The sequence below is a fragment of the Psittacula echo genome (assembly GCF_963264785.1).
Source record: "Psittacula echo genome assembly, contig: SCAFFOLD_59, whole genome shotgun sequence".
Taxonomy (NCBI): domain Eukaryota; kingdom Metazoa; phylum Chordata; class Aves; order Psittaciformes; family Psittacidae; genus Psittacula; species Psittacula echo.
Genome location: NW_027664201.1, coordinates 196033 through 209075, shown reverse-complemented (window position 1 = coordinate 209075; position 13043 = coordinate 196033).

Here is a 13043-nt window from a genome sequence, read left to right as displayed (position 1 = left end):
CGCCTGACTGTCAGACCTGGGCTGCACGGGGGAAGCAAGCCCAGGCACCATGGGGCCTGTAAAAGCAGCTCCAACCAGGGCGGCAGACACAGGCCTGAAAGGGAGGACAGTGCAGCTGGCGACAAGCCCACGCTAGTGGGAAGACCCCTGGGCTCACATGGCCACCCTGGCTCTGCCAGGCCAAGCCAGAGGCACTTGGACCCCTTGGTGGAGAGGGCTGGCGCTGGCCAGAGGAGCTGCCTCCCAGCCAGAGCCCCGGCAGCCCGGGCTCACCTGTAGGAGGTACTCGGTCTTCTGCTGGGCAAAATTCCGTATTTTGGTGGTGATGGTCTGACGGGAGCCCAGCGTGGTGCGGAAATACACGGGCTTCTCTGGCCTGCTCGAGGTGGCTTTCAGCTGCAGGTTGTAAGACAGAGAGCCCAAGCCGCTGCTCTGGAGCACCAGGTGCCCGGTGCTCTCACCCGTTTTCAGGGGCTGATACTCCAAGACAAGATCCGCCTGGGAGGAAGGAAGGAAAAAGCCACTGCGTCAGGCAGAGGCAGGGAACACGTGTGCCTGAGAAGCAGGCAGTTGGTCCCTGCTGTGCTCAGGCAGTGCTGGAAGCCTGGGCTGCCTTCCCTGCTCTGACTCCCTCTCTCTGGGGCACAGCCTTGCTCCTTCGGGGTGACGGTTCACTTAGGGACAGATCCCAACAGCTCAGAGCCCTCCAGCATGATCCCAGAAGCTTCCCACCCTAAAAAGCCCCTGTGCTCCCCCAGGGCACACTCCTGTCAATCCAGGCTGCAGACAACCTGCCCGTGGGCTGAGGCCTGTGCTGCAGCCACTCGCAGCTGGAAGCACCACACTAAATGAGGGGCACGTGGCACAAGGACCTGCCACGTGAGGCCCAGTGGCAGCGTGGTACAGGGGGCAGCAGGTGCAGGATGATACCCACTGGGGATATTCTCGCACACTGCTCCCTCTCTAGATCATCGACAGGGAGCTGCCGCCATGGAAAGAAGCCCCACGTGGCTCCTTTCAGGCATCACCCTTCAAGAGCACCCCCTCCAGCCACGAGCAGGGAGAGCAGAGTGAGCCGGAGGAGCTTTGCTCCTACCTTCGACTGTGCAGGAACAGTAAAGTGCTGTGGAACGCTGACGTCGGGCACTTGGCAGTTGATGTCAAACGTCACCGGGACAGGCAGAGGGTTTTCCACCTTGACGGTGGAGGACACTCTCTGCCGAACAGCGGTGCTCATTTTAACAGTGCCCATGGGTCCCGAAGCCGTCACCTTGAAAGTCACCATGTGGAACAAGTACTCTCCGGTTGTCTCATTGAGGAAGGTCACCTGAATCAGACAGAAAGGCAAGTGCTGCTCATTCCACACAACAAAATAGACCCAAAAGAGCCCACCAAGCTCAGCGCCCTGCTTCCAGGAATGGCTGTGAGCACCCACCGAGGAAGAGTGCAAGACCAGAGAAAGCACGTGTGGTATTTCATAGGACCCGTGCACGTGGAGGTATGAAAACAGGCGTGTAGCTTCTCGGTGAGCCAACAGCTCCTTGAAGGGCCCGGCAGACCAGTGTCCTCACTCACCTTTGCCCTGAAGACTCCTTCTTTGCAGGAGAAGAAGGTGAGCTGGTAGTCCTTCTTTGCAGAGCTTGGCACGTCGATGTATGAACACCCCTGCAGCACAGAACCGCTTTCCAGGTTCTCCGGTTTGAGCATGTCAATAACCACCAGGAACCTGCGGGTGAGAAGGACGCAGTGAAGGTCAACAGGAAGGACTCCCATCGGATACCCATCGTGTGGGGGTACAACACAGCCCCCCTCTCATCCCAGCTCTCATCCCCCTTGGAGGAAAGCCCTCCAGGATGGCTCTGCACAGGCAGAACTTCCTCCCAAAGTATGACCAGACATGGCCAAGCAGAGGGAAGAGCTTTCAGGAAGGAGCTTCCAGGCAGTGGAAGCTTCCTTCCTTGTGCTGCTGCAGGGACTGCTGATGGGACCAGACTTCCTGGGCTGGACTCACCTCTGTGGTCTGTGCAGCCAGTTGGACACAGGGATGAGCTCCGTGTGGGAATTCCTGCATGGAACCTGCCGGGAAATGGCCCCTGAACACCTGGGGGCTTCCGCAGTTCCTTCCAGGTGGTAGCGTAAGCCTGTGCCGTCCGGCAGTGGGAAGAAGATGGAGCCCTGCAGACAACGAATAGGACAAGTCGGCTCTGGAGCACCCCTGGGACAGTTCCATGGCTGAGGCTCTCACTGGATGAGCTTTCAGCACGTCCAGCTGGCAGAGCTGTCACTGCAGCCCTGTCCCACGCACGAGGAGATGCCAGCGTCGCACCTGCTCAGAGCTGGTTGTGAGTGGGTGCATGGCCCACAGGACATGGCACAGCTACAGGACACAGAGGCATCATCTCTGGGCAAAGCAAGGAGACACGGGCCCTGCAGCAGAGCTGCTCTGCACATCCCAACACTCCCTTACTGGCCCCACTCACCTGGGCACGTCCCTGCCAGCCTGTGCTCATGCAGGGACAGCCGGGGGCAGTGGGTGCCCGTCCCTGATGAGCTCCATTGCCTCACTCCTGCTGGCCTTAGCCCCAACAGCACTGCCCGGACAGCAGCCTGTAAGCTGGCACAACAGGGGCCCACCAGCCATGGGCCATGGAAAGCTCATATCCATGCTCATTCTGGGTGCCCGTGGACCCCAGACACCTGCCTCTGGCATCTCCTCTGCCTCCACAGCAGCCGAAAGCTGCAAGACTCCTCACGCAGGCTGTACGTTAAAGAGATGCTGAGCACGTGCAACCCTAAGGGCACAGATCTCCTGAGCACCCTGGAGACTGAGACCAGAAATCTCTGACCTCATTTCTGGCCTACTGTAAGGTCAGCTGGAGCGGGACAAGGACCCAGCAGCTCCAGCACCCCAGAGCCCTTCTGAACTGACCCCTTTGATTCACCAGCTTGTCGCTGGCGTGGCACAGAAAACATTGCAGAGGGGCCAGTCACTCCCATGTGCCCAGCCTGCAGGAGACCTGCAGGAAGGGCTCCTCCCAAAGCTCCTGCATGACTGAAGGGGATGTCAAGAGATCTCTCTCGTTTCCCACCTGCCTGCTCATGGCCAGGAGGGCACTGAGAAACTGCAGGGCAGCTTTGCCCTTCTTGCTCCCTGCAGGCTGCAGAAGGACGCCAGCCAGCTGCTGCTGCCACAAGCGGTTGTGCCCAGGGCTTGGAGAGCCTGTGCAGCCCATGCGCTGAGCATGGGGCTCTCTGAGCCCCCTGGGTTGCCACAAGCAGCGACCAGGAGCTGCAGAGAACAAACTTCCTTTCTTGGCCTTCAGAAAGCCTGGCTTTTTAGGTTACCTGCTCCAATACGTTTGGTGGTCAGTCCCGAGTCCCCATCTGCCCTTTGCCTGTGCCTGGCCCCCAGCCACCACAAAACCCAGCTTCCAACAGAGATCACAGGACACCTTCAGCTTGGGCAGGACCTCTGAAGGTCATCTCATTCAACCTCCTGCCCAAAGCAGGCTGAGCTACGAGGGTCATGCCACCAGGGTCAGCACGCTGACACAGCTCACGTACCTGATGCTTCTTGTTCTCAGAGCTCATGGTTAGGGGTCTGTAGGTGACCTGGTAGGCCTTTCCTTTCTCCCTGGCCTCCAGATGGATAAATTCAGGCCCTTTCCAGTATTTCCCCTCAATGATGGGCTGCAGGGTCCAGGCCTCGCTGCTCGGGTTGGACAGGAGGATGGTCTGGCTCTGCCTTTCGCGCACATTGCAGGTGAAAGTCAGGGTCTGTAACAGAGGAGCACAGAGCCTGCTGGGTCGTACCCACAACCCTTCCCACTCTCCTCACGCTGGCTCTACACCAGGACCTGGAGCCCAGGGAGCAGCTTTTCTTGTCACATGCAAAAATTACACTTTGGCCATAGCTTTTGGAGTAAATCAAGCTGGTTGTTCTCGAAGAAGGGAGCAGAAAAAGCCTTTCGCATGCTGGGTGAAAGGAAACGGGGAGTCCGGAAAGGAAACTCCTGTGCAAGGACAAGATCTGCAGCCACACAGCCCCTTCCTTCATGGGCAGGATGAAGAGGAGCTTCACGCTCTCTTTGGGAACAAGAGCCAACAGCTCCCAGGTTGCCCCCTCCCAGGGGCTGGATGCAGATGCCTTGCCCCTTCCTACTGCTGAATGCCCTCCCCTGGCCCGGCAGGGGGGAGAAGTGTGGCTGCGGGTGCAGTGCTGGGGTACAGCGGGGTGGCTCTGTGACGAGGGTCTCAGAAGAGCCTGGCAGGGTGCTCCCATGGCACGGGTGCTGCAGTGCAGAGCCAGCACAGCCGAGCTGCTCACTGGAGAAGCAGCACCTTGAACAGGGGAGAAAGGCAATGACAGGGCTCAGGAATTCTGGCAATCCTGCCCAGCAGTTTCTCTCTGGGATGCCCCGGCACGAGCGAGTCTCTGCTCACGAGTGTCCTTCAGTTCCTGCCCTGGCAGAGATGGGGTGCAAATGCTGGGCTCCAGGGGCCCATCCTGTCCCTGCTGCGTTACCTCTTGGGTGCCAGGGGCCTCCACGCAGGATCCTGCCAGCGTAAGCTGGAGCGCCTCGCTGCCCTGGATGAAGCACCGCAGCCCCTCGTACTGGACAGCCTGGCTCGGCTTCGATGGGCGGAAGGTCACAACGAAGGGGACATCCACCCCTGGGCGGATGTAACCCTTTGTGGGGCTGATGGAAAAGTCCGGCTTGAAGCTCTCCACGTCCCACATAAACCTTGCCGAGGAAAGCACAAGGACAGGAAAGAAGGATTAGCCACGGAGAGCTGTGAAGGCAGTGTAAGTCTCAGTGTGAGGCTGTAAGTCTCTTGTGGGATTTTCCACCACATCTCAGGCCTGATGCTGAGCCACCTGGCAATAAGGCTTCAGGCTGGGCAGGACCCACTGCACCCATCTCTAAATAAGCTTCTGGTTGTACTCCCTTGCTAACTGCTAGGGCCTGACTGCACAGCCATGGCTGCACGACTCTCCACCGGGGTGGGGAAGCAGAGAGGAACTATCTGGGCACACCACGGCTCCACACAACCCTCATCCAAGCTCTCAGCCCTCAGAGGGGGTGGGGTTCTGCTTTACCTGACTCCTGTGTTGCCCGCGTTCCGCATGACGACACGCCGGCACGTGTAGCTCTGCTGCACCACAGCTCCAAAGATGAGCTGCTCCTGGTCCAAGCTCACGAGGCTGCCCTGGCAGGAGCCCCGCACCACAAAGAGGGAGTGCACCAGCCCGCGGCACTCCAGCAGCACTTCCCCGGTGAACGGCTGGATGCGGCGCTTCGGGGAGAAGGTCACCTCCACTTTGCAGGTGTCTCCTCTGCCCTTCAGCTTTAGCTCCTTGGTGGGCTTCAAGCACAGAACCTACCCCAAGGAAGGAGTGGAGACTACTTCATCCAGCAAGCCAGCTGTGGAGCCTCCCTCACCAGACTCAGGGAAGAGGCTTCCAATTCCTGTTCCATCCCCACCAACACTGCCCCAGTCCCACTCATTCCCTCGTAGGCATTCCTAGGTAATACCAAAGGTGTTTTCTGCCATGTGTCTACCTCGTCACGGTGAACTCAACTCTGTCTTCTAAAGCTTTCACGTAAGTTCCAAGAGAGCTGTAACTCTCCCTCTGTCAAGATTCACCTCCCTCACCTTTCCAGATCTAAAATACATGGCTGCATCCTGATGTATGTGTCTAAACCAGGTTAGAGGAATTGTGCCGCCTTCTCACTTCTGGCTCTCGGGGAGTCCTGGCACCCAGCTCAGCTCAAGCATTCCCACTGCAAGCATCTGCTGGCAGAGCAGTGCCAGCAGAGAGGACACGGCAGGCACAGGCAGCCAGGCCAGCCCACAGCTGTCATTAGCTACTAGCTCCCGCCCCACAGCAGCTCATCCCTCCCTGCAGGCACACCAAAGTGCTCTGCAGAGAAGGTAGGGGCCTTACCCCAGCTTCCTGCAGCTCTGGCACAGTGGATGTGACTCTGAGCTTAAAGACGAGAGGGGCTGCGCTGTTGTTGGCTATGGTGACGATCTTCTTCACCGTCTGCCCAATGCAGACGTTTCCTAGCTTCACCGCCTTTCCTGGTGGATCCACAACGTCAACCTGAGGCAGGAGGGATCGATATCAAGCAAAAGGAAAGAAGGAGAAAAGGTTTTCTGCACTCTCGTGGCAGAAACCCAAACCATGGTAGGCTGGGGAAGAGACGAGGAAATGAGAAAATCATGCTGGTTGCCACCTAGAGTTTTAACGTTTAGATTTCACCTCACCTTCATTTTTATGCCCCTTCCTTGGGCCTCAACAGTCAGCTTCTCACCCGGGGCACACGGAGGCAGCAACAAGCCTTTGTGGCTGTTGTCATCTTTCGGTGTCCGTAGCAGCTGTGCACAGAGGGAAGAGAAACCATAGACAGGATGAGTTTCTTGACCTTCGCCACGTGAACAGACTTCCCAGCCAAGCCATCCCCTCCCACACGCCTTCCCCCCAGTGGCAGGGATTATCCAAGTCCCTCCGCAGCCTGCCAGCAGAGCTGGTTAACCCTGGAATGCCACCAGGCTTTGCCCTGCGCACTACCCCCATCTCCCTGGCACAAGCCTGGGAATGCTGCAGCGCTGGGAGTCTACAGGAGTGTGCACAGACCTTCCCTCTCACCTGCTCCTCAGCAAGGTGCTGCTGGTCAAACTCCAGCGAGTAAGCCTCACAGGGGTTCTTCACCACCACTGTCCCCTCTTCCCCACCACTCTGTGGCAGCAGCGGTCCCAGCTTGAGCTCTTCGGGGCTGAACTCCAGCCGTGGCTCCAGACCACGTCCCAAGAGCGGCACCTGGAGGCGTTGGCTGCTCTGGCAAATCTGGATCTCCAGCTCGCCCCGGTAGCACTTCTGCAAAGAAGCAGCACAGAAAGCTCCTCCGTGAAGCCCCAGGCGACAGCGCCTCCAAGTCAGCAAGCGCCCCGGGGTCAGGGGTCTTGTCAGCACCTCTCAGCTGAACCCAAACCAGGTATTTACTTATAGCAGGGGCTACAGCATCTGCATGGCTCTGAGTAACTGCGGTGAGTCCTGCTGTGGAGTGTAACTGGGTAATTGGCTACCAGATGGATCTAAAATGGGCTATCAGACGTTTCCACCCAGTCATGGGGGAGTGCAACGCTCATGAGAAAAGGTCTGCTTTCTCAGACACAGTCCTGGCACCGCAGCACCAGGCAAACATCAGCTGTGTGAAAGAGGCAGCTCAGCTCCCGCCGGGCGGAAACAAGGATCGTCTTCTCTGCTCAGTGCTTGGCTCTGGTCAAAGCCAGACACGAGACGGTGAAATCTCCACCAGCAACCGAAAGATCCCTGGGACTGTCCCCACGCATGGCAGCACTTGTGCCCACACTGTCACACGCTGCCAGGTTCCAAGTCACAGTGGCCACATGCAAGCTGCCTTTGGGAATGCTCCATCATTTAAGCTGACTCCCGAACTGCCTGGGAATGTGCAGGGGACACTGAGGCACGGTGGGCACGGGGCTGGCAGAAAGCTCCACGTGGAGGCAGAGCTCATCCCCCGCTCCCTGTGCTGGCCTGCCCTTACCACACTGCCCTGCCAGACCTCCTGGGGGTGACACCCACCAATCTCACCTCTTCCATGGGTGAAAAACGGACTTGGACATGGCACTGCTGCCCTGGAGCGAGCCTTCCAGCTGAGGGCAGCACCTCAAAGCCACAGGGCGCGGACTTCGTCTCCTCGAGCAGCTTCTGATGCTCGCTCCCTGGCAGATGGTTGTCCACCTGCACACAGAAACCAGTTGCGTGAGGTCTCTTTGGTCTGTGAGGACAGACCCTCGTTCCTGCAGTGCTCAGAGATGCTGGCACGGTGCAGGGAGCACCCTTATCCCGCCCAGATGTGGCCACCACTGCCTAGAACCGGAGGGCAAACATGTTGGCAGGGCAGGCAGATGGGGAGGCAGTGCCCTCGAAGAAGGAGGTGAAGATGGCAGAGAAGTCAAGCATCAGCTAGTGAACAGGCCCAGGTGAACCAGCTTTGCTCTGTACCCTTCAAAAGCTTCCTCAAGCGAGCTGCAGCCCAAGTGCTCAGGCAGCCAGAGGGGCAGAAAAGGCAAGAGAGGCAAAGAAAACCCAACCGAGAAGTTGCGTGTTCCACGTTGTCTGTGCTTTACCTCCTTAACAGGCTCATTCATGCTGATGGACCATTCACAGGGGACCTGGAACGTGTTGTGGAGCTGGATGGTTTCTTCCTGGCACTGCCCACACTGGACAGCGGAGAACTCCAGCCTGTCCCTGGAGACGCAGAGGGACGGCTCAGCCACGATGGCACGGAGGCGGACCTGGAATGTGGGGCCTCCTGTGACCTAGAGAAGGACAGAGCATCCAGCTGAGAGCCCGGCTGACACTCGCTGCTGTGCCCAACCTGCTGCCTGCCCCAGAAGCTGGAGTACCTTGAAGGGCAGGAGCACATCCACCTTTCCCAGGGGCAGGTTGGCACTTTGTGGGTCAAAGCACACTTCAAATGTCTTGGTCTCACAGTGGGGCAGGCGCTTCACAGGGTCCAGGCACACGCTGAAGCCTGAACACAGGAAAATAAAGCAGCTGAGATACGCAAGCAACAGGAAATGGGTCAGAAGCACGGTAAGGCCACAGGGGTGTCCTGGCTGGCAGCTCTCTGAAAGACCCCTTTGCATCTCCAGAGAAGCTGCTCTTCTCCCCTTGTCACTGCCCAAAGCAAAAGGATTTTCACAGCCAGAATCCAGGGTCTGCATGGTAAAAACGAATCACATTGGTTGAGGAGCTCTAGCAATTCCTTCGTCAGGCATCTCAGCGAAGGATGCACAGACCTCTCCAAAGGAGAATTTCCAACTAAGATACCAAATGTTGTGGTGTTCCCTGGACAGCGGCTTAGAAGAGATGCCTGGCCACCCCTCAGAGACAGCAGTCACCATGTGACGGAGCTGCAGCCTTACCTCAAGGCCTGTTTGGGAAGCCTGTTTCGATACAGCAGAGGATCCCACAGGCTGTTCAATAAAGGCTGAGCAGAAGTGCTCTGACACTATGAACTCTAAACAAAGCACTTCCGAACCACAGAGGGTCCATCTGTTTGCAACATAAACCCTCAGAGTGCACAAAGAAACTCAGATGATGCTCACGGCAGCCAAGAGCAGAAGATGCTGAGAGGCGATCAAGGTGATCAGCCCATCTGGCCCCTGCAATGATTTTTTAGGGCAGCCACAGGCAGACCAGGTCTCTGGGCACTGCTCGCCACAATTCAGGCTCTTGAACGGGGCACCGAGCAAGGGGGTACTAAGGAGCAAAAAGCTGTCCAAGGAAGTACTCAGATCTCCCCATGTCCACTGGCTTCAGCTGATGTGTCAGAGACAGCTCCTTCAAGTCCCCGTGAAGCCTCTCCACCACTGGTTACCTGTGTTATACAGGACATATCCGTCGGCGTGGAAAGACGCAGGCAAGTGCCCGGTGTTGGTGATCTTCACGATGTGGGTGTGGATGTCACCAGGAACGACATAGCCAAAGTCCAGGATGTATTCGGGCAGCTCAGCTCTGAAAGGAGGAGTAAGGACACTCTGTAAACCCCAGCATGGCATGGGGTGGAGAAGCAAACGGAGTGGATAATTCTGTATTCACTGCTGTGAAAGCTCAACCCAAGGCCAGGAAACTCAAGGCCTGGGCACCCAGCAGTAAGACTCGGGTAAGTCACGGGCAGTGCAGGGTCTAGGATTTATCAGCCACCAATGGGAGCTCCAAGTGACTTTCAAGTGGGTACTGGACACAGTTCCTATCCTGTGAAAAGCCATTGCAGAGAAGTCCACTGCATCTCCACTGGTCTCAACGAAACTGCTAAGCTGGTGTACGGCCCAAGCCTGAGACTGCTTCAGGACCTTGTCATAGGATTTCCTTGCAGAGGATACCTCCACTGCTCTGCAACCAGATCTGTGCCCAAAGCAGCACTTGACAGTATCGCATGCAGTAACCAACACCTGCAAGATTGCTGTGAAGGTCTTCTTGCAGGCAATCCCACTTGGGAAAGCACGTAAGGGATCTGGAGCATTCCCTGCTCTTCCTGCTTAGTGAGGTCTGTTTCTTGGCACAAAGACGCCAGCTTTGAGCTGCCCCTTTCCGAGCTGGTCAGCAGGGGTGGTGTCCGTGCTGTCTGGAAGGGCTTGATGGTCTGCACCCGCTCAGCTCGGAGAACAGAACCCGGCAACTGTGGGGAGTGGAGCACCTCCAGAGCTCAGGGTAGCACTGTGCAAGTGAGGACACCGAGCTGCCACAGGGAGCACATCATAGCTCTCAGCATCAGGCCCTTTCTGAAGTCTTCAGCTATTCCCAGCTCTGAGACACAAGGAGCTCTCAGGAGCAGGGCTGCACTGCCGGCTGTTACTCTCGGGGCCCCTGGAGATACGCTACAGGAGTCCCTACTAACTTGAGAAGCCTCCGATGTACACGCTGGTGAAAGGCAGTGTCCTCTGGGGGACGGGAGGTGAGAGCTTTCTGCTGCTCCAGGGCATGTTCCTCCATCAGCATCTCCTCCATCTGCATCTGCAGCTGAGCATCCCACTGAGGAAAGAAAAGACAGGGGCTGGTTAGCAAAGGTCCTTCCCAAGGCACAAGCTTGTCTCAGGTGGAAGACCCCACCCTGCTCTTGTTGAGAGGGGCGATGGAGTCGTTCTGTCTCACTGCTCAGTGTCTGGGACACTTCCTGCTCTCTCAGTCAGGTTCATATCTCCAAAGAAATGAACTCCAGCATCTCTGCCTGCCCAGTTACCAAAGCTGATCTGGACAGACAGACACACAAGCCAGAAACCTTCCAAAGCTCCAGGTATTTCCCTGCCTCCCGTCAGTGCCGAAGCAGCTTGGACAAAAGCTCTCCTGGAAAGGGAACCATGAGAGAGCTGGGACCTCTCGGAGATACAGAACACAGCACAGCCTCAGGGTGCATTCAGGCTGCTGCTTTACGCTCTGTAAACCTGGCAGGGCTTGGCCGGTGAGCAACAAAGCCCCCAGCACCGACCTGCGTGTCCTTCAGAGCACCATAAACCCAACTGCTCGAGCACAGCCTTTAGCATCTCCCTGGGGTAGTCAGGAGCTGGTGCACCTCCAGGAGGGACAACGCCCAGAGGTGAGCAGCCCATGGGGCACGCTGAGCTGACACAGTCCGTGGCCAGGGCTCTGCAGGGAGGTCCCCAGTGCCAGCAGGGCCCCGGGCAGCTGCTGCCGCGGGGCGCAGGGGCTCCAGTGACACGCAGGAGGGTGGCACGTGTGGGACAGGGCAGCAGCTCTACTCACCACGGTGCCCGAGTCCTCCATGCGGGGCTCGGCTGCCACAGCCTCCCCCAGAGCAGTGGCCTCGTCTCTCTGGCTGCCTCTGCCCAGCTTTTCTTTGGCCTTTTCGAGGATCTTCTCATATTTTGCACTGCCTGAAAGCACAGAACACCACCAGTAGCAGTGGGGCAGCACAAATCCCATGGAAGACGGGAAGCCCCATTCCCCCGACACCCAGACGCAAACTGCTCCAGCAGTGCAGCGAAAGGAGATCCTGCTGCTTCTCACCCCCACCCATCTTTCTCGCCACACAGGAGCATCTCAGCCCCACAACCTCATGCAAACCCAACCCTGCCAAAATCCCTCCCAGCCTCTATTACAGCTTTCCCAAGCTTTTCTGCCCAGCCATCATCTTCCCAGACCTCTGGCATACGCTGGCAAGCTGTGCAGGATGGTTCCTGCGGCAAAGCCCACATGGGCTCGTCTACCAGGCACTAAGGAAGCAACCAGAGGGCTGAGTTTGTCTGACAGCCCTGAAACCTCCAGGCCTGGTGGAGGTGGCTGTGAGCTGCCCTATGGGCGTACGGCATGCGCGAAAGCCAGGGAACCTTCCTGGCGAGCAGACAGGCAGTGCTCACCTTTGATGTTCCTGGGCAGGTCCAAGTGGATCCTGGGAAAGGTCCCTTCTCCTCTCAGGGAGACTTTTTCTGGCTCCAGGTGACCCACTTGGATCTGGAAAGCCCTGCAGAAGACTCCAGGCACTCCTGGCAGGTAATAGACTTTCAGCACTTGCTGCTTGCCAGGTTCAATGTAACCCTGCAGGGCACAGAAGAGGGAGGGAGGTAGTGTACCAAAGAGGATTCAGCGGAGGGATGGCTCACATGACAGACACGCTGAGAAGACAAGGCAGGTTCTCATACATAAGGAAACATCAGACATCACCACCTCCAGCTTCCTTGTACCCAAACGCCCCAGTCTCCTACACCAAGATGCACTATGTCCTTCAGAGGCCTCGCAAGGCTGCACTCTGCAGCACAGGCTGCCCTCTGCTCAGCATGAGCACAGCTCTTCTGCTCACAGGGTTTACCCTCTGCTAGCCAGAGCCAGGCACAACAAACCAAAGCTCTTTTACCAGCTGCTCTGGAAGAGCAGTGAAGGGCCTGTGCTTCCAGCAGGGCCAGCAGCTCCTGGCAGCAGCTTGCAGGAGAGGACATCAGCGTGTCATCCCTCAGACGGACAGCCACTGAGGAAGGTGGAAGACACTTGGCCCTTTGGCTTCCTCTTCCCATTGCAAAAAGGCACCAAGACAGGAACACTGCTCCAGCTCTAAGACACCCAGGCAGGATGACAAGCTGGGATGGCGTGATGCTGCTGTGACGGCACCACCAGAGAGCTCAGCACTCAGCTCCAAAGAGCTCCCGCAGCACTCCTGCCTCCCACTGGTCGTTGCTGTAGGACAGCAGAGGCACCGGCGGCCAAGGCCAGTCACGGGCTCCATTAGGATTGTGTTCCATGGACCTCCTCTGCCTCTGCAGCAATCGCTCACAGCCCTGTCTCTCCTGGCTGATTTGGACGGGGCTTGTGTGCTCATTTTCCCTTTTTCCCCCCAAAACTCTCTCCTGGGCAGCCTGACACAGGCCGGGTGAAGGCCTCGTGCTACTCACCGTGCTAGGCACGACCAGGGGCACGCCAGGCAGAGGGCTGGCTGCAGTGCCTGTGCTGGGGCTCAGCACCGCAAAGGCAAATCCCAGCTTCCCGCTGTTCTGCA